General features: G+C 32.6%; 2 long non-coding RNA genes across 2 annotated transcripts in view; one reads left to right on the top strand and one right to left on the bottom strand.

The window, feature by feature from the left end:
- Window positions 1–3,337: 3,337 nt before the first annotated feature.
- Window positions 3,338–27,759, bottom strand: part of LOC143236687 (uncharacterized) — a 59,872-nt gene continuing 35,450 nt past the window's right edge. Inside the window, exons 2-4 of the long non-coding RNA XR_013019656.1 lie at window positions 23,757–23,870; window positions 15,136–15,251; window positions 3,338–4,463 (exon numbers count right to left, since the gene is read on the bottom strand). This is a non-coding gene — a long non-coding RNA (uncharacterized LOC143236687). The remainder of the gene's footprint in view (window positions 4,464–15,135; window positions 15,252–23,756; window positions 23,871–27,759) is intronic.
- On the top strand, window positions 9,799–14,012 carry LOC143236686 (uncharacterized). The gene is made up of 3 exons (XR_013019655.1): window positions 9,799–9,880; window positions 12,635–12,704; window positions 13,297–14,012. It is a non-coding gene; the product is annotated as an uncharacterized LOC143236686 (long non-coding RNA).

Below are 27,759 nucleotides of genomic sequence, written 5' to 3'. Positions count from 1 at the left end.
TTATTGTAAGTAGAAACACCAAGACCAGAAGGTCTTGTAAGTTTAATTGCAGAAAAAGGTAGTCTTTGATAAGGTAAGATAGTTATATTTAAAACTTTCGGCATGACCAGGTGTTTAGAGCGCTTGACTCGTGATCCGAGGGTTTCTGGTTGTAATCCCCGTCACACTAAACATGTTCGCTCTTTCAGCCGTAGGAGAGTTATAATGTGACGATCAATCCCGCTATTCGTTGGTAAAAGAGTGGGCTGGACGACTAGATACCTTCCTTCTACTCTTACACTGCTAAATTAGTAATGGCTAGCGCAGATAACCCTCGTGTAGCTTTGCGCGAAATTTAAAAAAAATATATTTATCTTAAACTATCATTAGGAGTTTTAAAAGCTATACACCTTATAAAGCTCAGATACGAGTTTGCAGTTTTTAGTTTAATTTTCAGAAATGTGATGTTCTTAAGAGTTATGCGCAGAAAATGGTAATTTTGATCATAAGGTGTTTGATTATTTCGCTCTACAAAGGATGGCGAGGTCCATATAAGACTACACTCTTTGACATGCTTCCTAAACATTTGCATTATAGGTGGAGAAAACTTCTACTACCATGTTTCTTGAAGAAGATCAAAGAATTATCACTTAATGTATTTGAAGATGCATCAGGAGACTTGACAAGTATTAGATCCAGTTTCCTCGGCCAACTTTCTTTTGAAAAACATATATTATTGATTAATTTAAAAGTGTGGCTGAAGCCTTGCGAACTTTTGCCTGCTACCAATTTCTGCTTATTTTCTCGTCAGCAGTATCAAAATATGTTCGAGTTTCATTGCAGTATTTTCTGTGTTGTATAAGGAGCACTCTGAGTCGAACACAGCCTCGTGGTTAGTACATTCCGTACTGTGGTTCTAATGTTTGGTGGTTCGAGCTCTACTAGCGCGAAGTAAAATAAATTAATTAAATATCACGATCCACGATTTGGGATTTACAGTAGTGATGGTGAAATTCCACTATTTTAACTGAAAACTGTAGCCGTAGAGCTGGTGTCGGGTGTTGTTAATTAATTGTCTTAAATCTGGACTATTACTTCAAAACTAGAGACGGTTTGGTTTGTTTTGAATTTCGCGCAAAGCTACACGAGGGTATCTGCGCTATCCATACCTAATTTAGCAGTGTAAAACTAGAGGGAAGGCAGCTAGTCATCGCTACCAACCGCCAACTCTTAGGCTACTCTTTTACCAACGAATAGTTGGATTGACCGTAACATTATGACGCCCCCACGACTGAAAGGGTGACCATGTTTGGTGTGACGGGGATTCGAACCCGCCACCCTCAGATTACAAGTCGATCGCCGAAACCACCTAGCCATGCCGGGCCAACTAGAGACGGACAGCACTAAAGCCTTCGAAAAACTTTGGGGAAAATTCAACAATTGCTTGTGGATGATGACGTTGCTCCAACTTGGGTTTGAATGTAGTTTCAAAGATCGCTGCTACCCTTTGATGAACATTCTTGATCAAAAATGGTTGTGACACATTCATTCAGCCATAACTCCAGCTGTGAACAACATCACGCTATCAAGTGATCAGAAATTCGCCGTGAACCAAATATACAGGCTCGAAGCATGTCGCCCGTTCCGCCACGGATTCGATCTGCGGTGACATTTCATTGTGATATGCAGGTCTTGCTTGTAAAGTGAGATACTTTAACCACTAAGCAAACTGCAACTTCTTCGATAAATCTATGTATTTCTGTCTTGTGTAATTCAAACTAAACATTTAGAAGGTTTCGTTACTATATAAAGATTTCTTACCTTATTTTTTTCTTTCTCCTTTTAACTTTTAACAGCTGCCAAACCTTATACTGAGTTGTAACAAAGAATGTCATACCACAAATAAAAATGTTATATAATTTATTAAAACAAAATACAGCGTTGAAACAGACAGTTATCAGATGGAACAAGTCATTTTTATATATTGTTTATTATTTAATCATACAAGGGGTTACCATAGGCATGAAGAAAACCTATTTGTTTCGCATAATCACAATCGTCTTATTTAATATTAACTAAAATCACGTTAAAAAAACTATTATCGTAATTATAAATAATAATATACCACGTCAGGTTCCACAATGACTGATAATTCTTATATGTTTGCACACGATAATAATAATACCTGTTAATTTTTGAAAAATAAAATATTACTAATCCTCATTCTAAGCATTTCTGCAAGTTTTAACATCTTATGGGATCTAATGATAGAAACAGCTATGAACTGACTGAACACAAATTAAACATTTAAAATAATTCACATAATGAAAGCATCAGCGTTACAAGTACCAGGACATACTTGTAACTAAAACCTACTGATACAACCTTAGGAAGAGAATATATCTAGTTTGTGATTTTTTATTATGTGTGTAATTTCTAAATAATTTGGCAAATGATTTTTATGTGAGCACTATGATGGTAAACATAGATGTTGTTTTTCGGTAATTAGTACCAGCAATTTTTGTCGAGGTCCAGAATCCCTTGAAAGAAAAAAAAAATTAAAGTCATGGCGTTTTCTTGTATTATTATTATTTTTTGTGTGTTTATTATTTAATGATATTTATCACGCCTCAACAAGTAGCAGCAGGGCGCAGGTTCTAAATTGATTTTGAAATTATTCTTTTTCGCTTGTGTTCAAAGGAAGTTTGGAAACAGAAAAAGGCTTGAGAAAAATTTATTTAAACCTAGTCACACTACATTTTGCCGTGGTTATGCTGTAAAGACTCATTATATGCACCTGTTTATAGAGCAACAACTCACTACAGGCATAATGCTTCTGGAAGTTAGAAAGATAACAACAATAATTGTAGATAAGTTGTAGTATTTTCCTCAGTCAAATCCCAAATTTTCTTTTTACACCACAACCATTTTTCTTTAAAAACATTAAGCCTTTAATATTTTTTATTTAAATAACATTTAGAATTATTAACTAATTGTACCTAACACAAATGGACCACTTGAAATTGTACATTTTATTCTTTACGTTTTAATGTTTAATGTAAATTTCAAACAACTTATTTTTTGTTCCCAAGAGATAAGCTATGAGTTTTATTGATGATTTGTATCTACGTATCCTATAGAAGAGTATGAATTTTACTGATGACTTGTATTTATGTTACGTATTTTTACTTCCCAAACAGTTTCTTCGAACAAATTTGATCTCAAGTATCTTCAGGTCCATATTTACTTCTTTACCTTCTGAGAGCTGACTATCTCCTAATGGGAATCAAAAGATGTGGTTAATCAAGATTTTGAAGCTGGACTTCCATCTTTTAGTGCCCATAGATAAAATTAAAAACAACTTTCTTTGGAACTGTCCAATCAGGAACACCATTGTTTGATTACTATCTTACCATTTTGCTATTAAATTATTATCAAGTGACTGGTTTTCAAATAATGCCTTAACCTTACAAATACAGATTTTGTATGATACTGAGCACCTTAACCTCACAAATGCAGATTTTGTATGATGCTGAGTATTTTAACCTCACAAATAAAATTTTTTACGATACTGAGCACCTTAATCTCACAAATGCAGGTTTTGTATGATGTTGAGCACCTTAACCTCATAAATAAAGATTTTGTATGATGCTGAGTACCTCAACTTCACGAATAAAGATTTTGTATGATACTGAGCATAAATATTTTTATGATGCTGAGCATCTTAACTTCACAAACAAAGATTTTTATCAAATACAAACCAAACTAAATTACTATTTATTTATCTTATTTTTTGCATTGTTCTTTTACTTTTACTGTATTTATAAATACATTTATTTATTTCTTGTTTGTTTTATATTAAAGCTACATTGAGTTTTCTACCGTATTAACCAAGGGGAATTTAACCCCAGATTTGCCACTGTAAATTCTTATACTTACCGTTGTCTCACCGAGGAACCTGTGATTTATTTCTTATGAGTTCATAAAGTCGAGAAGTACAAAACACATATTTTTGGTAAATTCTTAAACTTCATTGTATTTTCTCACGTAATCTTATGTGACATAAGTTAATTATTGATAAGAATAAGTACAGCCTAAAAAAGTTGACCCACAAAAAAGAAAAACAGATTAAGTTTAATTCGTGTTTTTTTAGCTCCAGTAAACATATGAATTTCAATATAGAAGTTTACGTAATAAGATATTTATCCATCTTAATTTTAGCTAAAAAGCTCATATCTTCTTTCACCGTACACCTGCTGGTTTCGCCAAACAAAACTGCCGCATAAAAATCCTTCCATATGGATTTCGCTGTTCTTTTTATTAATAAAAATACAGTTGTGATATTACAAAGAAATAAAACAGATAACACCTTTCAACGCACCCATCTTCACAAGTCTTCAGCAAGATGAGAGTACATGATAATACACCGTATACGTTGTATGTCACTGATGCCAAAGAAGCATTCTGCTCAACGCCAGAGTTAACTAATACAATAGAAAAAATATGCAATTGATATTATTATCATTATCGGATAATACTTTGCCAGCTTAGTTCTTGTTAACCGTAAGTTTCTATACAGTGTGACTCTGAATGTTCGCCTGTAGTCAGTTATTTTTACAAGTTTAAAGTGGAGTTTTTCTAGAAAGATTGAGGTGATTTAATAAAGCAATAGAAATGATTTATTTTAATGATGGCCGAAGTTTTTTATAAGTTGAGATATTAACGATGTATTCACAATTTGTTCGGTTGTATTTGTTTTGCGGTAACTCAAAATATATTATTAATAACGTTTTAAGATTTTCCTAACATAGTCTTTCATTTTTCATTATACAATATAAGCTACTCCTGTGGAAAGATCCAGGCCTAATTTGAACTCAACAGTGGACTTAATTAAAAAGTTTCATTTCAAACCATACATGAACCAAGTAACATCAGTTTTGCGCAAGAGAAAAAAAAATTCTGAATCGAGATATTAGATATTTATATTTTGGTAACAAAACCATGTAACTGGAGATACATAAGTTTCATATGTCCGCGGTATTTCTACGGGTTTGAACAGAACTCTTGACTTGCGATCTAATCATCTCGTGTTTTGAGCTTGATGTAACATGGTAAAAAGAACACTGAAATAATTTGGCAAGTGTCCAACTATGTGTTTTGCAAATCAAGATTTTTTGTGTAAAGTTTGTTTACGAATATCTGTTTTGTCAACAGTGCAAGTCGCATTTGAAGTTCACGGTTTTCAATTTCTCTTTGTTAACACAGCAAATCGCATTTGAAGGTTATGGTTTTTACTTTATTCTCTTTACCAACAGCACAAGTTGCATATAAACTTGATTATTTTCAGTTCATTCTCTTTACCAAAGGCACAATTACTCAATACATAAAATCCGGACTTTCATAATAATATGCGGTGTTTATTGAGGCGGAAAACCGGAATTTTAATAATTAATTAAAGCATTTATTTAGGTAAAAGCAGGCAAAATATTAGAACAACCAAAAATCCAAAAATTAATATAAAGTAAATTAACTGTAGAACTAGTTCTTTTCCAATAGTCTTTTCGATTTGCCTACGGTGGCTCGAACTCAGAGGTGAGGATGTTTCTCACAACTACTCTAAACATTGAACTGCGACATAACACTATGAAATGAGAACAGTCTCGCATAGGGCATAAATTACTATTGTGTTAGGCTCGGCATGGCCAGGTGGGTTACGGCGTTCCACTCGTAATCTGAGGGTCGCGGGTTCGAATTCCCGTCGCACCAAACATGTTTGCCCTTTCAACCGTGGGGGCGTTATAAAGTGACGGTCAATCTCACTATTCGTTGGTAAAAGAGTAACTCAAGAGTTGACGGTGGGTGGTGGTGACTAGCTGTCTTCCCTCTAGTCTTACACTGCTAAATTAGGAACGGCTAGCACAGATGACCTTTCAAAACAAAACAAACAAATATTACTGTGTTTGGAAGGTCGGTTTTATCTGGAATACTGGTTGGCACTGCCATTTCGCTCAAAAACATCTTGTTGATTTAGTTGTTATTGGAACCCAACTCTCGATTTGGTTTTTGGTTTGTTGTTTTCTAAATTTCGCGCAAAGCTACAAGAGAGCTATCTGCGCTAGCCATCCCTGATTTAGCAGTGAAAGACTAGAGAGAAGGCAACTAATCATCACCACCCACCGCCAACTCTTGGGCTACTCTTTTACCAACGAATAGTGGAATTGACCGTCACATTATAACGCCCCCACTGCTGAAAGGCCGAGCATGTTTGGTATGACGGGTATTTGAACCCGCGAACCTCGGATTACGAGTCGAGCGCCTTAACCACCTGGCCATGCCGGGTCCGCAACTCTCGGATAGTGGGTAAAAAAGCTTTCGCGTTTCAACTGTATCTAGTGTGAATTAAGAGTGATCGAAACAAGAAAAGTAACTTGTATATAAAACGTTACACCCACAGTCAAAATGTCACCGTTTGAGAACCAATGATTCTTTCTAATCGTGTGAAAGTGTGTTGGAACATGAACACTACATTAAAGGGTTACGTAATATGTATGTCATTAACATCATGCACGTGTTAACTGTTCTGTCGTTGCTGTAAACAAGTGTTATCTTGTGTGCAATTTTCAAGTCAAATTTGAAACATATTAAAGCAGTTTCTACTATCATTATCTAAAGAATAGCAAGTGGAGCACAAATCTTAATTGGGTTAGATATAAAAATGAACTAAGTAATAATATTAAATTTAACATATAATATTATAATTCAGACCTAATTGTTTTTATTATCACAAATAAGCTGTTTACACATGACTTGCTATTACGATAAAATGTAATATTTCAGTTCTGAGTTGTTCTTTAATCATAAAAAAAATATAATATCACAGCTCTGACTTGTTGTTATCATAAACACTGTATTGCACTTATGGTTTATAAGTTACAAATATTGGTGGTTAAAGCACTTGACTCGTAATCAGAGGGTTGCGGGTTCAAATCCCCGTCACACTAAACATGTTCGCCCTTTCAGCGTGGGGGCGTTATTATGAGACGATCAGTTCCACTTTTCGTTAGTAAAATAGTAGCCTAAGAGTGGGAGGTGGATGGTGATGATTAGTTGCCTTCTCTCTAGTCTTTCACTGCTAAATCAGGGATGGCTAGTGCAGATATTCCTCGTGTAGGTCTGCGCAAAGTTTAGAAACAAACAAGTTAAAAATAAAAAAAAACACTTGAAATGAATATTTTCTATCCCATTCTCGCTGTTTTTAATTTTTAATTTTCAGAATCTGTTGAATACTCCAATATTTTTATTTCTACTTGTGTTACCACAAAGCGGTATTGTAACAATTTGGGGTTGTTGATATTACAAGAGAACTCAGTATTACAGTTCTGACCTATATTATCACAAAGTAGCATTGTGTTACATTCCTGACTTCTGTTACAACAACACTGTGTTACTGGAACTTCAGGATGTTTATTTCACAAGGCGATACTGTTTAACAGCCTTGGTGTATTACTACCTTAAAAGGTATTCAAATGCAGCTGTCACTTGTTTATACCACAAGACATTATTGTTTAACAGTTCTAACGTATTTATAGTAAAGTATTTAAAGGCTATTTGCCGCCATACTTAACTTCAGACTTCCGACCAGAAATAGACAATTTGCCAGAAGCAAATACAATTAACTATAGATATGCTCGTTATTAATGAATAGTGGGATTTATCAAGATATTATAACGCTCCTGCAGCCGGATTTAATTTTCACGACCCCTAGATTGAGAATTTAGTCCCTTTACCACCAAACTACACCAAACCGATCTATCTAGCCCACAAAATAATAAGAGTAGTGTTACCCACACTGTCTGATGGGTGCACTGTTTTATTTTGTTTTTTTCAATTTTGCACAAAGCTATACGATGGCTTTGCACTACTTTTACAAGAGTTTGCACTACTCTTTCACCAAGGAATAGTTGGATTGACCGTCACATTATAATGCACCTACGGCTGAAAAGGCCCGCATGTAGCTTTGCTCGAAATTCAAAACCAACAAACAAATGAATTAACATGCTCCTAATTTAGCACTGTAAGCCTAGGGGAGAGACAGTTAGTCTTCACGCCACCACAACTCTTGGGCTACTCTTTTACCAACAAATAGTGGAATTGATCGTAATTTTATAACGCCTCAAGGACTGAAAGGACAAACATTTGATGTGATGGGAATTCGAACCCGCGTCTGGTTGATTATTAAACAAAAGCCTTATTGTAGGTGCTTACTTGCCTTAAACGCCCCCCAGTGGCACAGCGGTATGTTTGCGGATTCACACCGCTAAAAGCCGGGTTTCAATAACGGTTAACCCATTTGGTAGATTCACGTTTGATTATAAACACACAAAATTATGAACCTACAAAATGATCAAATTATGTATAAACCATAACAATTTCCTTTAAGGTTGTTTTTTTAATTAACATTTTTCTCTATAAGAACCGTAAGATATCTTCGAAACCATAACCACCCGATCGCTCAGCGAGTAATCAAGTGACTTACACTGCTAAAATTCAAGTTTCGGTGCCTGTGGCAGAGGACCGATAGCCTTAGCACTTACCAAATTTTATATTTCGCCAGAACTGAAAAGACATTTTTATTTATTGGGCAGGAAATTGTGAAAAGAAAAGAAAGCCAGATCTGAAACTATATCGCCGAGGGCGAAAAGAAGAGACTGAAATGTTATAAACAGATATTAAGAAAAATGTCTTTTGATTTACATTTGCTTATTTGAAGTTAAGTACAAAGTAACACAATCTGTGCTCTGCCCACCACAGGTATAGTACAAAGTAACACAATCTGTGCTCTGCCCACCACAGGTATAGAAACAATTTCCGTTTATATACATCTCTACAACTCTGTATGACTGTACCTTTAGTTACACTAAAGATATGACAAAACCTACAGACTTAATGGAAAAAAAAATTTAAATTTATAAATTTATCCAGAAATAAATGTTCGTTAGTGTTTTATCATATCTAGTAGTTAAATTATAACACATTTTTTTCATGAAATGTATCAATGAGGAAATTAAACTGTTGTTGTTGTTTTGAATTAAGCACAAAGCTGCACAATGGGCTATCTGTGCTCCGCCCACCAGGGGTATCGAAACCCTGTTTTAGCGTTGTAAGTCCGCAGACATACCGCTGAGCCACTGAGGGGCAAATGAAATTGATATTCCTCAATCTTCTTTGGATTTTTTTTACTCTCGTCTACAGAGGGTGTGTAATCTTTTTGTATTTAAAAAACACACACGTTATTTCAGTTTTATACCCACATTTTTAGACTCTTCCATGTATTCCACGTATTGAATACAAGTGGAACATAAATATCTTTTTTTTTTTGACGTCATAAATCTGCACTTCAGTCGGTTGTCATATCATAAGGTTTTATTGTCTTTACGTACAAGGTGGAATATCAAGAGGTCATTTCGGTAAAAAAACGCAAAACATTTTGTCATATCTATAGTTTCGTCCACGAAAACTAAGACACTCTGCTACGTATAGATTATATAGGGAACTGTATTCCACTTAAATATGAAGGAAAAAAGAAAAGTATATTTACGGTTTAACTTCTGGATGGCATAATTAATCAACGAATTAAGCTTCAAAAACAGGAATATTCCGAATCCAGGAATCTGGTTCATAAAGTTAACGGTAGAGTATGACAATCTTTCGTAAGAATGTTTCCCATTAAAGAGAACGAATGTATAAAGTTGCAGAATTGTGAAATGTTTACTGTCACAGAGTAAATTATAAGGCGGAGCTTTAATGGAAGCCTCCAATAAATACGCAGACATTCTATCTTTAGATAAAGTCTGTATTTGAAGTTGTACCTTTAGAACATTTAGCGCATACTAGGGTTCAGGTAGGCTTAAGGATTCTTTGTTCTTAAAATAACTTAAGTTTAATTTTCTTCGCAGAGACCACTATCTACAATTTTCAAATAAATTAGCCTATATTTATTTGAATACTGTGTAATGTTATTAATTAGAAGGTTCCTCAAAATACTAAGCTTAGTTTGTTTTTAACCAAACCAACAATTTATGGTTTTCTATAATATATGTGTTAGTGTAATGTTAGTTTTATAATTCTTTCCTATCTTCATGCAGGGGTGGGTGGATTGGGACATCAAAACGGCAGGTACATCCCTGGCGGTCCATCGTTAAAAATTGTTAACTTTGTTAGTGTTATTTAAATAGAATTTAACCGGGTGCCAAAATTTCCATTAATGGCTTATCAGACGCTGGCTAGATACACAAGGGCTATCTGCGCTAACTGTCTCTAATTTAGCAGTTTAAGACTAGAGGGAAGGCAGCTAGCCAACACCACCAACAGCCATCTCTTGAGCTACTCTTTTATGAACGAAAAGTGGGATTGACCATACCATTATAACGCCCCCACGTATGAAAGGGCGACCATGTTTAGTGTGACGCGAATTCGAACCCGCGACCCTCATATTACGAGTCGAGCACTCCAACCACCTGGCCACGACTAACTGTTTGTTTTTCTCAAATTCTTTTTGTATTAATTAGTTTCAGTTCGTGTAATTTTGTGATCATGTTGCTTGACACTTTACTAAAACGGATGATAAATGTTGAATTTTAACTGTAAATGTTTAGACAATTTATTTGTGTTTAATTTTAGTCTATACAGCGTTAATCGCAGCATCCACTTGGTTTTGGTCGAGGTTTCCTCTTTTTTCTCCCTCTTTGGAAGACCGGTATAAAAATAGTTTTCCCCAGAAACCCCTGTCTTTATACATTGAAGTTATTATCTACTGCACAAGGCTAGCTTTATATTATTCTATTCCATACGCACGCCAAAGCTGACAAAAACATATACACAATCTCTTAGCCTCCGGTGGCTCAGCGGTATGTCTGTGGACTTACAACGCTAAAAACCAGGATTTGATACCGGTGGAGAGCAGAGCACTGATAGCCCATTGTGTAGTTTTTGCTTAATTCAAAAACAACAACAACACAATCTCTTTATGAAACTTTAAGCTTCCTTAAAGACTCTTAGTCAGCAACTATAACCATTGATCCATTTATGGGTTTAATTTCGCACTTATACAGCTCAGAAATTTTACTTTGTTTGTTTTGGATTTCGCGCAAAGCTACTTGAGGGCTATCTGCACTAGCCATCCTTAATTTAGCAGTTTATGAACAGAGGGAAGGTAGCTAGTCATCACCACCCACCGTCAACTCTTGGGCTTCTCTTTTATCAACGAATATTTGAATTGATCGTCAGATTATAACACTCTCACGGCTAAAAGGGCGAACATGTTTGGTGTGAAGGGGATTCGAACCCGCAATTTTCGGATAAGGAGTCAAGTGCCTTAACCATCTAGCCAGGCCGGGCCAAATTTTACTTAGAGTGTCCTTTATATGTTAGTACACCAAAATCGTAACGTTTGATAGTTACTAATTATTAGGATTTCGTTGTAATTATAAGTAACTTGACCAAAACAATTTCATTAACTTCCATAACTTTGGTTCGCATACTTACATACCTAAGGGAAAGATTTTAATACTTAAGTTAATACTTTACTTAGTACAGCCTATTTCAATCATATTCTTTACACCAGCTAAGCCTAAAATTTAACATTTTGCCAATAATCAAATTTTGGATCGTTGTTGTATTTTATTTATTTGTTCATTGTTTTCGTAAAGATTAAGCGCTCTATATCTGAGTTTTTCCATCAGTTGTACAGCGGTATGTCTGCGGACTTACAATGCTAGAAACCGAGTTTCGATACCCTTAGTGGACAGAGTACAGATAACTCATTGTATAGCTTATGTACTTAATTACAAACAAACAATTTCCAAATTTAACGCCTGGTGACTTTTAATAAACGAAGCAGTTCTTGTTAAAAATCTACTAAAATTATTACAATTTGCTAAAAAATTGTCCCCTCGTCATTGTAGGATGATTATGTTATGAGTTTTTATCGAGATCTCTATCAGTATTTATTTCGAAAAGGCCCAATCGCCCGGCATGGCCAAGCGTGTTAAGGCGTGCGACTGGTAATCTGAGGGTCGCGGGTTCGAATCCCCGTTGCACCAAACATGCTCGCCCTTTCAGCCGTGGGGGCGTTATAATGTGACGGTCAATTCCACTATTCGTTGGTAAAAGAGTAGCCCAAGAGTTGGCGGTGGGTGGTGATGACTAGCTGCCTTCCCTCTAGTCTTACACTGCTAAATTAGGGACGGCTAGCACAGATAGCCCTCAAGTAGCTTTGTGCGAATCTCAAGCAAAACAAAACAAAAACCAATCGCAACTTCATTTGTTTCTGGACATATATTTATAAATACATTAAAATCAAAAAGTTATTCATGTAGCGAATCAAAAATATCCCACAAATAAAGAAAAATATCAGTAGGGACTGGAAAATAAATAAATAACGCAGAAAGGCAGATTTTGGGTCTTTTGAATACTATTGTAACAAAAAATGTAAAATAATTCACCTTCAAGGTAATAAACAGTACTTTTAATGAAACAACATTCCAATTAAAAATAAATATATGATATTATTGGCAGGTATAAATCTGTTTTAGTGATATAAAGACTGTTTATTAAACAGCACTTGCATATGAATTTGAATTTTGTTTTTATTTAGAGACCAAAGATGAAGAGCTTATTCTGTCCATTCCTCTTGGTCATTTTGATTACATTTGTGCCACTTTATGGTAAGTAAATAAAACGCTAAATACCCATAGTGTTGGTTTAAGTTCTTCGTTTGTTTCAAGGTCAGAAGTGACTTAGTAGCTAGCATGCCCGGACTGTGAATTCAAGGGATCTAGGCACTCGTCCCTTGATCACAAAATTTCCTCCTTTAACTTGTTAATTACCAGTTTATCATTTCTAATAAACCCACTACTAGTAGCAAGAAGTCAGCCTATTTCACAAACTTACTTAATACTCATCTTAGAGAGACTTAAACTTCGAGAAAATAAGTCAATATCAACCTCGTTGTTGTGCCGAATCCTCAAGATTAGATAACTGTTAAAAAAATTGGATTATTGTTTCGTATGTTTATTGAACACATTTTGATAGTGAATATTTTGATAATATCATAGTTGTTTATATTATATTATAAATACCACAGCCTAAACTAACAGCTAAGTACAGTGTTCAAATGAAATAAAACTACAGGATGGAATTTGCTACCATTTTTATATTTTAATTTCAAAAGACTATATATTTTACATAAATAATACACTGTTTCGAAATTTGCTACTTACTTATTTATATTTCTTCGTTTTCTATCGCCTTTCAAAGTGACCAATGATCCAATAGATGATCAAAATCCCGTTACTTTAACTACCGTTGCTCAAGAAATAAACACAGAAGAAAACGAAACTCAAGCAGTATTATCTAATAATAACGGAAATGAATCAGTCCCAGAAAATTACAACGTAACTGCAAACCCTATTAATGAAGACCAAGACAAAGCAACTGAGTTAGTACAAGAAACCACCACTATACTGGAAGAGAAGGAATGACTTCATCCATAAATACGGTAATACAAAGAAGCTGGTGACTCTTACCAGGATACGTACTCTTGAAATGGGAACACCATTATGTATTTTTTCTCTAACTGATTTCACACAAAAAATATGACGATAACGTGTAATTATATGCGGTTTTTTAATTAATTAAACATTAATATCATTCTTACGCTATAATATTCGCTTTTAATAAATTCATTAAGGATTTTCTGAAAGCATCATGGGATTATTGTTTACTAATAATTAATTTTTGTTTCAAATAAACATGCAGAATATTGAATCTGTTTTTTACATAACACTTACTGTCACCTTTATTTGTCAAGTTATGAGTTTTCTTGTAAAATAGAAATACTTGTTCGTTGTTAATAATCGAATTTTTGTTGTCTTCTCTCCCCACAAGATCCCCACAAAAACAAAAGTAAGCGAAAAGTATTGGAAATGTAGTTGCTTTTCTGAGTAAAATTTGTGTTTGTTTAAAACATATAATCGTTGTTTTAATTGATCTAAATACGATTTCATTTCATCGAGCATTTAATTTTACTAAAAAAACCTATCATGGACGTCACTAACGTTTTTAACTTGCATTTAAATAAACCAGCGCTGGAAGTAATTACCATTTTTTAATCTTACGGACACCTACGCTATATGTGATTATGGCTTCTCATGTTTAATTTTATTTAAAGAAACTAGTACTGGATGTCACTATTGCACAATGCCTGTATTGAGCTTTCATCCATACTTATTCGTACCAGTCTGAAGATACTTGCAAAACAATGATACACACATAGACATACATACTTTGTGTAAAGCCATCTTCCTCCTTTTATGAAAAGTGGTCCAGCATGGTCAGATGGTAAGGGGATCGACTCCCAGTCCTAAGGGTGAGGGTTTGAATCCCCGTCACACCAAACATATTCGCCATATCAGCAATGGGGTCCTTACAATGTGACGGCCAATCCCACTATTCGTTGGCAGAAGAGGAACCCATGAGTTGTCGGTGGGTAATGATGACTAGCTACCTTACCTCTGTTCATAAACTACTAAATTGGGGACGGCTAGTGCAGATAGCCCTCGTGTAACTTCGCGCAAAATTCAAAACAAACAAAGCTTATATGAATGACATCGAATAACAAGAATTGGGTAGTATCGTTCTATCTATACTCTCTCTGAAAATGAACATATAACTTTTTATTAAACAACAGGAAAGTAACTGAATTGTTTCGTTTTATTTTAAAAGAAGAGCACAATTTTAAGGACCCTATGAGTTAAAATGATATCTATTTGTTGTATCATTAAAATAACTGAGAACAATTTATTATACAGAAGTTTGAAATTAGTTATATAATATACAAGGCTTTAGAATAAATTTTCAAACCTAGATAACTGTGATCTTGAACACTTGCAACTGACTGAAGTATGTATGACATCAAAGACAATAAGACATGAACTGGAACATTAAAGTCTCTAAAATTGGTATAAACGGTAATAACAAAAAATGCTTTCTTTATACATATACACATATATATTGAAAAGAATTAAATTGTAATTATGAACTTTCTCCTTTTACAATTGGATAGAATACATAAAGACAATCAAAAACGTTTGTTACCCCAAATAAATCTGTTTTGAGATAACGTATGATTAGCATCATCAAAAACCGTTGTTTCTCTGCCAGTCTGTATGTCATGCTTCATATGTGTTCTTCATATATATTTGTACAATAGCCTAAAATAGATGAACATTAAAAATCGTTAGTGTACTATTACTGGGCCACCGTTCATTTTAATATATTAAGAATAATGGATTTTTGGTTCTAGTTTAAAGATATTATTTACGTTTAAATGTATGGCTGCATTATTCGGAATGTTAGTGTTTAAATATAACATTTGATTCAAAACTATACATAATTTGAAAAACATATTATATCAATTAGAATCCAATTTATTTTTGTAATTTGTACTAAAGTGCTGTTACGGTATTCGAAACTCGAGTTAAAGTGTCTCGAGAATCCCGAAATAGTGAGAGTGGCCATTAGTGGTAGAATTGTACAATACAGAAGGTATGCGATTCACGTGACTTTTCTCTGACACAATAACATTTTATTTTGACATAAAATAATACATATACACATTTCTCTTGAGTGTGTATTAAACTTTTAACTTTGTACCAGTACATCTAATACAAGAAGTACCATTAAAACTATGCTTACAAAGAGACTGCACTTTAGATGTAGGTCCAAGGCCAACTTGGTAAATAATTACTATCCTGTGTTGTCAGGAACATGTACAGACAACCATATAATATTTCCGTAGAACAAATTAAGAGAAAATATATAAATAACAACAACTTATACTTTACATTAACACATATACGTGACTGATAAATGTACCACATTAATTCTATCTATCTAAGTAAAAGATCTCTTTTCAGTACTCACGTGAGAATACTGAACCAATACTAGATTAACGCGTGTCACAGTTTCTAATGAAAAAAAATAAACTTAGCCAGACATTACAACAACAGATCGCAGGTGTAATGGAAGTAAGCTGCAGATATCTTGTACAGTCTAGAAATTTAGTTACATTAAAATAAAACAATTGCAGGTGTTTATTGCCTGAAACATTAGTTACATAGGTTTCAATAGCCGTGGTGGGCAGAGCACTGATAGCCCATTGTGGAACATTATGGTTAACTTGAAACAAACAAAACATCCAAATACATTTGAATTATTTCAACTGCTGTATTTGCTAGAGCACATGGAGGTAGATTAAAATGATGAACAAACAAAAGTCATGAACTTATAATTATATTCCGATACATTATTTTTATTTTAAACCATAATTATGTACATATTACGTAATTGTTGCTGACTAAGATGTCTTTTCCTTGTATGTATCACACTATACAAAGCTTTGCTAAGTTCCAGTCATATACTGTCACAAATAAAATGTGTAGAGGTTATAAAAAACAAATTTTCAGACAAAGAAATAATTTGTTGAAAGTAATTATATTTCGATCCTACTGATACTGTAGTCAATGTTTAGGTTTCACCAGATTTGAGATGACTTCCTAATTTTGTCATCACACCATCAGTGTTTAGATATTAGAGTAAAACTGTAATTTATCAACTGTAGGAGTGCAACACATACATTTTTTATTATTATTTTACCTATATAAAACTACATCTGAGGTCCTAACTGATATTAATTACCAGGCCTGTAAGTTTAAACTTTATAAAAATTTGTTTTGGTTTTAATAACGGATCCTATATAATTCAGCTACACAAATTTCGAAGAATAATATTTTTTTTTTCTACCATGCAAGGATTTATTTTTAGAAATCGGGAAGACAAAACTCATACTTAGATAAAATTTACCTCAAATATAACAAAATATGTTTGAGTCGCTTACACTACCTTTTGTTGCCATAGCGACAAATAGATAATTTTGAAAATAAAAGAATGTCAAAGTGAACGCACAATCAAATACTATCCAGAAATGACACGTCATGTGTCCTGTTAATCGTTTATATACTAGCGGTGTGTTACTCGTGGGTTCTAGAACGATCAATAAGACTTCCACGTCATGATTGGTCTAGAGAAATATATAGCCAGCGGCTGGCAACATTTTAAGCATAAGAAAACGTGACCTGATTTCAATGAAAATGTTTCACTTATGTAAAAGTACGGATGACATTTTGAAAAAAAAAAAAAAAACCTGTATTAGGTGATGGAGAAAAATAAATATCATTTTAGGATTCAATGTACATGAATTATTGTAAAACATAAAAACTCTCAAGACAATAAAACTATTGCAGGCCTGTGTTATAAGCTAAATATAAAAGTATACTTAACCGTCTTAATTAAAGCCTTTAGTACTTCTTCACAGGATAGCAGCTATACATTGTAAGGGATATTTTGGTTAGTTCCCTATAATTTAGTATAAATAGTGGAAAATAACAATGTCACACAGCAGATTAAAACAGTCAAATGTCACGATACATTGTTTAATAATTATTAGCCGTTAACAACTGGTTTAACGATATAATCTTACGTATTATATCTATGTGTTTATTGATTAAACAGGTGTTTTACAGTTTCTGAACGAAAGCATCAACTTCTTTCAACGGTATGCTAGGAACTGTATTGCATTTTGTCCGTAAGTCTTATAAATATCAATATTTTTTGTATTTCTAAAAGTCGATAAACGGCCAGGGTTAATTAGTTTTCTAAGTTTGTGTTAATCTAAATTACACAGATGCTTGTTTCAGATAAAATATTCCTCAGCCATTGACAGCGTCATGCTCGAGTTACCAAACGTAACTTTTGAAAGGTAACGTTAACGGAGTGTAAAATAGACTTGTCGTGCGTGAACTAACGCTGTCACGAAACGTGCAACGCTTGCATTTGGAAACTTACATTGCTGTGTCACCAAACAAATGTTGAGAAATGATAATTATGAGTTAACAATGTGGTATGATAAAGCACTTTTCGGTATTTGAAAATTATTAACGTCAGTCAACTATAACATACAAATTAGGTTTGTGTTTAAACCAGTACTACTAGATTTGCAGTTCACAACTTGAATTTAAATATACAACATAGACCATCAGTAGCTCTTTTTGGATTAAGGATAACTCGTGTGTGTAAACAGTAAATTATCTTGTACACCCAACTAGAAGTAACGTGTTTTAACCTTAAGTTGTGTAAACCATGCTCAATATATCAAGCAGACTAGCCTAATATACTGAAGTATTAAATTATTACAAATGAATGATGAATTTTAGATGGAAAATTGTTTAATCGAATTCACAATTAATGTCTTTTTGGTATATTTATAATTTCCGATAACTTTACAAGATGTCCGCCAGTGGCAAAGCGGTGTGTCTGCGGATGTACACCGCTAGAAACCGGGTTCCGATACTTGTGGTGGGCAGAGCACAGATAACCTATTATATAGTTTTATGCTTAGCTACAGACAAAATCTCATGAGGTGTATTTCATTAATGATATACCTAACAACTATAATAATATTATACGTGCTTCTAGCCATGAATATATATCAAACTTAAAATGAAATGCTTCATGAAATTATACTTAGCATATCCTTGAAATATCATTGATACATACAGTAATAATTACTAAATAATAATTAAAATAATAACACATTTGTAATTATATACATTTATAAATGACAGCGCTGTCTTTTTCTTTAAAATATACAATTAAATTGTCTACATTAACCGTTTATGTTTATATCATACACAGTCGTTAATGGGAGTTGCACCTGGACAATCCTTATTGAGGAATTCTCCAAACTAAAGCGCATTAATAAATGTTCACATTATAATCGTTCAAGTGTTGAATGTGATATAAAAACATCGTATATACCTTATAAAGAATACTTCGTTCAGAATAGGGAACTTATTCTCACTTAATATGTTTTAGACGTTTTATAACTGTCGCTTAGAATTGGTTTTACAGTCAAATATTAAATAAACAGGTCGCCGTTTCCATGTATATATGATAACTATGATTACTTGCTTAAGTGTTTAATTATTATAGAACATTAATATACTTTGAAACGTGGACACTAACTAAATAAAAAATAAAAGAACCTGAAACATTTATTTTTAATACAGTATTAAAATGAATGATTAAACTCTTGCTACAATTGAAACTTATGGCTGTAACCAGTCGGTGAGTTGAACACAATGCTTGTTTCGTAGTTTACAACAATTCAAACTACAAAAATATAGCATTATTTTTTCTCTCAAATATAACCTGTATTTTTATCATCGTCAATGGGAATATTAATTCAAAATGTTTGAATGGTAAATATCATAAGCACCTCCGTACCGAAATCGAACTCTTGTAAAGTGTGATTTTTTTCAAAATAGTTTTACTCTTTCCAGAAACAACGAAGAGTATGAACTGGATTAATTGTTAATCAGAAATTATTTTTCACATTAATCATTATAAAAATCCACATAGGACAGCTACTGATAGATACAAAAATAATAAAAATCTACATAGGACAGCTACAGATAGACAAAAATAATAAAAATCATCCACAAAGAACAGCTACTGATAGATACAAAAATAATAAAAATCTACATAGGACAGCTACAGATAGACAAAATTAATAAAAATCATCCACAAAGAACAGCTACTGATAGACACAAAAATAATAAAAATCTACATAGGACAGCTACAGATAGACAAAAATAATAAAAATCATCCACAAAGAACAGCTACTGATAGACACAAAAATAATAAAATCTACATAGGACAGCTACAGATAGACAAAAATAATAAAAATCATCCACAAAGAACAGCTACTGATAGACACAAAAATAATAAAATCTACATAGGACAGCTACAGATAGACAAAAATAATAAAAATCATCCACAAAGAACAGCTACTTATAGACACAAAAATAATAAAAATCTACATAGGACAGCTACAGATAGACAAAATTAATAAAAATCATCCACAAAGAACAGCTACTGATAGACACAAAAATAATAAAAATCTACATAGGACAGCTACAGATAGACAAAAATAATAAAAATCATCCACAAAGAACAGCTACTGATAGACACAAAAATAATAAAAATCTACATAGGACAGCTACAGATAGACAAAAATAATAAAAATCATCCACAAAGAACAGCTACTGATAGACACAAAAATAATAAAATCTACATAGGACAGCTACAGATAGACAAAAATAATAAAAATCATCCACAAAGAACAGCTACTGATAGACACAAAAATAATAAAAATCTACATAGGACAGCTACAGATAGACAAAAATAATAAAAATCATCCACAAAGAACAGCTACTGATAGACACAAAAATAATAAAATCTACATAGGACAGCTACAGATAGACAAAAATAATAAAAATCATCCACAAAGAACAGCTACTGATAGACACAAAAATAATAAAAATCTACATAGGACAGCTACAGATAGACAAAAATAATAAAAATCATCCACAAAGAACAGCTACTGATAGACACAAAAATAATAAAATCTACATAGGACAGCTACAGATAGACAAAAATAATAAAAATCATCCACAAAGAACAGCTACTGATAGACACAAAAATAATAAAATCTACATAGGACAGCTACAGATAGACAAAAATAATAAAAATCATCCACAAAGAACAGCTACTGATAGACACAAAAATAATAAAAATCTACATAGGACAGCTACAGATAGACAAAAATAATAAAAATCATCCACAAAGAACAGCTACTGATAGACACAAAAATAATAAAAATCTACATAGGACAGCTACAGATAGACAAAAATAATAAAAATCATCCACAAAGAACAGCTACTGATAGACACAAAAATAATAAAAATCTACATAGGACAGCTACAGATAGACAAAAATAATAAAAATCATCCACAAAGAACAGCTACTGATAGACACAAAAATAATAAAATCTACATAGGACAGCTACAGATAGACAAAAATAATAAAATCATCCACAAAGAACAGCTACTGATAGACACAAAAATAATAAAATCTACATAGGACAGCTACAGATAGACAAAAATAATAAAAATCATCCACAAAGAACAGCTACTTATAGACACAAAAATAATAAAAATCTACATAGGACAGCTACAGATAGACAAAAATAATAAAAATCATCCACAAAGAACAGCTACTGATAGACACAAAAATAATAAAATCTACATAGGACAGCTACAGATAGACAAAAATAATAAAAATCATCCACAAAGAACAGCTACTGATAGACACAAAAATAATAAAAATCTACATAGGACAGCTACAGATAGACAAAAATAATAAAAATCATCCACAAAGAACAGCTACTGATAGACACAAAAATAATAAAAATCTACATAGGACAGCTACAGATAGACAAAAATAATAAAAATCATCCACAAAGAACAGCTACTGATAGACACAAAAATAATAAAAATCTACATAGGACAGCTACAGATAGACAAAAATAATAAAAATCATCCACAAAGAACAGCTACTGATAGACACAAAAATAATAAAAATCTACATAGGACAGCTACAGATAGACAAAAATAATAAAAATCATCCACAAAGAACAGCTACTGATAGACACAAAAATAATAAAATCTACATAGGACAGCTACAGATAGACAAAAATAATAAAAATCATCCACAAAGAACAGCTACTTATAGACACAAAAATAATAAAAATCATCCACAAAGAACAGCTACTTATAGACACAAAAATAATAAAAATCTACATAGGACAGCTACAGATAGACAAAAATAATACAAATATCCACAAAGAACAGCTACTGATAGACACAAAAATAATAAAAATCTACATAGGACAGCTACAGATAGACAAAAATAATAAAAATCTACATAGGACAGCTACAGATAGACAAAAATAATAAAAATCATCCACAAAGAACAGCTACTGATAGACACAAAAATAATAAAAATCATCCACAAAGAACAGCTACTGATAGACACAAAAATAATAAAAATCTACATAGGACAGCTACAGATAGACACAAATATAATAAAAATCTACATAGGACAGCTACAGATAGACAAAAATAATACAAATATCCACAAAGAACAGCTACTTATAGACACAAAAATAATAAAAATCTACATAGGACAGCTACAGATAGACAAAAATAATACAAATATCCACAAAGAGCAGCTACTGATAGACACAAAAATAATAAAAACCCACTTAGGACAGCTACTTGTAGACACAAAAATAAAAAAATCATCCAGACAGCTACTGGTAGACATAAAAATAATAAAAAATACATTTTCTATAATGAAACTTAGAAAATTAGACTAAATAATACAATAAACTACTTGTACAAGGGACAATAAACTAAAGAGTGTATAAGCTACTTATGCAAGTGACTATAAACAAAAAACTAATGAGTATAATAAACTACTTATACAAAGAACAATAAATAGTACAATAAAGAGTGTATAAACTACTTATGCAGTAGAAAATAAACAGCAAACTAACGAGTATAATAAATTACTTATGCAAAGGACAATAAGTAGTAGACTAAAGAGTATAATAAGCTATTTACACAACGGACAATAAATAGCAGACTAAAGAGTATAATAAACTATTTATACAAGGGGCAATAAGTAATAGACTAAAGAGTATTATAAACTACATTTACAAGAAACAATAAACAGTAGACTAAAGTAAATTATTTATTCATGATTGAGCACGTTATATTAAAAGATGTTTAATAAGCAAACCTTTTCTGTCACTGGGGACTGTTCCTTTTGTTTATTGTATTGTAATTCTTAAATATTATGTGAACTAGCATGATATCGTGAATAAGGCGCTCAACTCTTAATACCTACTAACCCAATTCCATCTAGTAACCACTTCAAGATTAGGGACAACTGACGCAGGTAGCTCGTGAGTAATTGTGGGCGAAATTCGCCAAAGTAAAGCAAACAAGAAAATTTAAAGCGTAGATAAATAAATATTTTGTAACTAACAATCAAAATATGTTTCTATACTAAAATTAATACAAGTATAAAGTACAGAATTCTAGGACGTCACACATCATTGGCAAAACCTTATGATTTTTGAAGAACATGAACACAACAGTAAATAAAAAAAAAAGTGAGAACAATGATATACTTGACGTAACAAACGAAGTATCTTTCATTCGCCTCAGTGATTTTAATGAGCCAATAAATAAGTAAAGTAGTCTACATTACATAACAGCTCTAAAATCGTTTTATATATGCATGAAAAAGAGTTTCTGCTGGATAAAGAAAGATAACAATTTTTTTTTTTCTGGTATCACTGTTGGTCATTATTTTTGCTTCCTTTATCCTGTTTCTAACACTTATTTTTATAATCTTCTAGAAAGAAATATCAACTAGATTGTGCTCGTTCGAATAACCTTTGACAAGCTCTTTCTCATAGAACTGTTTTAACAAGTCCTTGGAGCACTGAGACTAGTAATGAATAGAAGTAATGCACAAACATTTATCGTTATTTCTTTAGTTATTCTGCGATTATTCTGCACAGAATAAGTAACATGTAAAGAGCTATCTTGTACCACAAGGTACATTCTTTAAGCATGTATGCATGGTCGATCGTTCCTCAAAAGCACATGTTTATTAACGAACATTTTGGTACTGAGAGAAAACCATTTCAGCATTTTTAATTAAAGATACGAAACAAAAAGTACCTTTAAGAACAGCCTTTGTCTGTGCACGTCAGTCGATACTCATGTATATAGTTTTGGGTTTATTTCAACTTCGTAACATTAACGGCAGGTTTCTTGTAGAAAACGCTTTGGTCCCTTATAAAGAAGAAAATATCCAACTGTCATGCTCGTTGTAGGTAAAAACTACGAACCGGTTATCAAAGAACAGAGCTAACTATAATAATAAAGATTTTCTGTTGTAGGTAATCTGCACGCCCAATATTCAAATACTTTTAAAATTAACTTAAGTGCCAACATCTTATTAATAAAAGTTTGTAAGTGAAAGCAAACAAGAATTCATTAACAGTATACTATTATTGCGAATTAGGCGATTCTTGTATATATCTAAAGTTTGTATAGTAAGTTTGAAACTTGTATATATCTAAAGTTTGTATAGTAAGTTTGAAACTTGTATATATCTAAAGTTTGTATAGTAAGTTTGAAACTTGTATATATCTGAAGTTTGTATAGTACGTTTGAAACTTGTATATATCTATAGTAAGTTTGAAACTATATATCTAAAGTTTGTATAGTAAGTTTGAAACTTGTATATATCTAAAGTTTGTATAGTAAGTTTGAAACTTGTATATATCTAAAGTTTGTATAGTAAGTTTGAAACTTGTATATATCTAAAATTTGTATAGTAAGTTTGAAATTTAAATGTCAATGTGAAAAACTTTTCAAGATTAGAAAGTGTCTTTGTTTATTCTTTACAACCTTGTGTTTGTTATCCTGGTTTCTGGACACCATGGATACAGCGATCACGACTGCCATTACAATGGTAGTCATGGTATCCACGTCTGTTACAAACGCTACAGAGATTACAGTAGTCATTACGGAAATTATAATGTCTGCCATTGAAATAAGGACCACCTTTATGAGAAAAAAAATTGATTACGATGACCATGGAGGTTAACACGACAACCATGGAGGACACAGTGGTCACCACGCTCGTTATGGACTGTACAACTAATATGGCCACCACAATAGAGGAGCCAGTAAACACTACGGACATGGCAACAATGATCAGTATGTCATGGTAGCCATGGTTACGGAAACTAACATGATGCCTATAATTACAATCGAATATTGTGTTTGTCTACAGCTTCCTTCGACTGTTTATTTTTGTATCTTCACATGATAAAATAATATTCTGTATTTGGCTTTTCAAGTGATAAATTCATACACACTTTTAGATTATTGTCAGTTGTTGAATGTATTACTTGTCTGTTAACAGACAGAGGTAACAACTGAGGTCTAAAAGACGATGATTAATGATGAGTGTACACACACACACACACACACACACACTCTTTCACATGAATATATCAGTGTGTATATATATATGATACACTGAAGAGGAGAGACATTAGTATCAGGATGTATCTTTAATTTATGTGGTCGTCACGTTTATCTGAAACATAAAAATACGCAGACAATCCTGTTTCATATTTGTAGTTCAGCAAGATGCTAGATAGTGACATTCTACAACACGTGTAGCAATTCTCTGATATCCCATCTGCCAGCAGTGAGCAAGGTGAAATAAAACAACTCGTATCTTGTTTACTGTATTTTTGTTTGGGGGGAAGGGGTAAATACTGCATAAAATATGTTGGTAGCTTCAACAGCTATGCTTATAATCTGAATGTTTGAAACCTAATTATTATTATCAAAAAAGACAAGAGTGCAACAAAAGCCGTGCACCATGGGTGATAAAATTGTTTGTTCTATCCCTGAGTTAACGCCCCAGATGGCACAGCGACATGTCTGTGGACTCAAAACGCTAGAGTCCGGATTTCGATACCCTTGGCGGGCAGAGCACAGATAGCCAATTGTGTAGCCTTGTGCTTAATTACAAATAACAACAAGTTCTAGATTAAGTGAAGATAAGAAAGTGTTTAATTTTTTTGTATTTTTTTTCTTACAATTATTTGTCATTTATGTGTTTAATATAACAATGATATTTTTGCCACAAATTGAAATGTTATATTTAGTGTTAATAATGTTTTTTGTTTGATTTTCATTTGTGTGCGAATAATTTAACTGTCTGAAACAGTAGTGCTTTAAGTTTTGTTAAGTTTATTTTACACCTTTGTTAGTTGAATATGTTATTATGGTTTCTCTGTGAGCGGATTTCATCTTTCTTGTTTGTTTAATAGCTTGGGAATGAAGCACCAAAATGATCTTAAGGTTTGTTCTCTCTTAATCTAATATTATTATTGTTTTAATACACCAAAGCTTATTCAATCACAGTATTGTTTTTATTCTTTAGCATAAAGATACAGATTAAGTCATCTGTGCTTTGCTACGGTGGATATCGAAACCCTGATTTTAGCGTAATAAACTCATGGAAAAGAAATTAAAATATATCTACTTCACTCTCGTGGAGTAATAGAATTAATGTTGAAATTCAATAAGGAATAAAGTTTTTAATGTTCTGATTTGTTTTGAATTTCGCGCAAAGCTACACGAGGACTATCTGCATTAGTCATCTCTGATTTAGCACTGTAAGACTAAAGGCAAGACAGCTAGTCATCACCACTCACCGCCAACTCTTGGACTACTCTTTTACTAATGAATAGTGAGATTGACCGCCACATTTTATAACGCCCACACGCCTGAAAGGGCGAGCATGTTGATGTGACGGGGATTCGAACCTGCGACCCTCGGATTACGAATCGAGTGCCTTAACCACCTGGTCTTGCTGGTCTAAAGCTATTGAAATCATGTTACAGATGTTTCCTATTGTATCGTATTTGTGCGATTAATAATGTTTATGTGTACTTGATGTAAACATTGTTTATATCTTCTTTTTAAAGTTACATAAGTTTTGGATCACTATTTATTGTTCACAAGAGTCTGAAAATAAATATTTCATTTTCTAACTTAAGTGAGTTATTTAGCACCTTTGTTTGTTGTTAAGCGCACGGCTGAACAAGGTATCTTTGTGTTGTGCCCACCGGAAGCGAATACTAGTGTAATAAGCCGTCTAGGGTAGTACCATTGACAAACCAGACGATAGCATGGCAGTATTACACGAGATATTGTACCTAATTAGTATGATATTGTGTTATAAAATCGATCAATTATGTTAATATTTTCACTGATTATTTTTCTACTGAAGTTTAGGATACAAAGCATATGATTTGACACTTACATAATATTGTAAAAATATTATTACAAATATTTTTTACAATAGAAGTTCATACTCTCGGCTTTTTTCTTTTAGAAACTACAACGCTCAGAATACAGATTGACAAACAGAACATCCGAATGAAACACATCCATCTTATGTAGGATAATGTTGAGTTCAACACATCTATTATATGTAAGATAATGTTGGATTCAACACATTCATCTCATATAGAATACTGTTGAATTCAACACATTCATCTTATGTAGGACAATGCTTAGTTTAACACATTCATCTTACGTGGTAAAATCAGTTTATCAACTGTTCTCAAAAAATCCCTTATACATTTTATTTTTCTGAAAACTGCATCGGTGAAATTAGTTGTTGTGTAACGTAGTATAAGTTTCCTGATTATATTTTCTACATCAAGTTTAAATGCAACAACAATATAAACAAAAAAAATATCTGTACATCAAAGTCCACAGTCAATCATAATCATATAAAGTCAGCTGCTTATTTTAGTCACTCTGGAGTTCAGTTTAAAATATATACATAAATAGACACTCGCGTTGAGTAATTGTACAATAGAAATAGCATTATACTTCCTATAACAAACAAAAATGGTCAATATGATTTAACTCTTCTAATATATGATTAAATGTGAAACTTTGAGACCAGAACCAGTTGTCGAAATAAGAAATGACTGTAAACCAACTAGTAACACCTAGTATTGTAATTTACTTTTTGTATTGTAATTTACTTTTTGTATTGTAATTTACTTTTTTCTATTGTAATTTACTTTTTTTGTATTGTAATTTACTGACCCTTATTACATTTTTAATTGCTCTCATT

Source organism: Tachypleus tridentatus, chromosome 13 (assembly GCF_004210375.1).
Source record: "Tachypleus tridentatus isolate NWPU-2018 chromosome 13, ASM421037v1, whole genome shotgun sequence".
NCBI classification, from domain to species: Eukaryota; Metazoa; Arthropoda; class Merostomata; order Xiphosura; family Limulidae; genus Tachypleus; species Tachypleus tridentatus.
The sequence above is the reverse complement of the archived record's forward strand: the minus strand, read 5'-3'. Positions and strand labels throughout refer to the sequence as shown.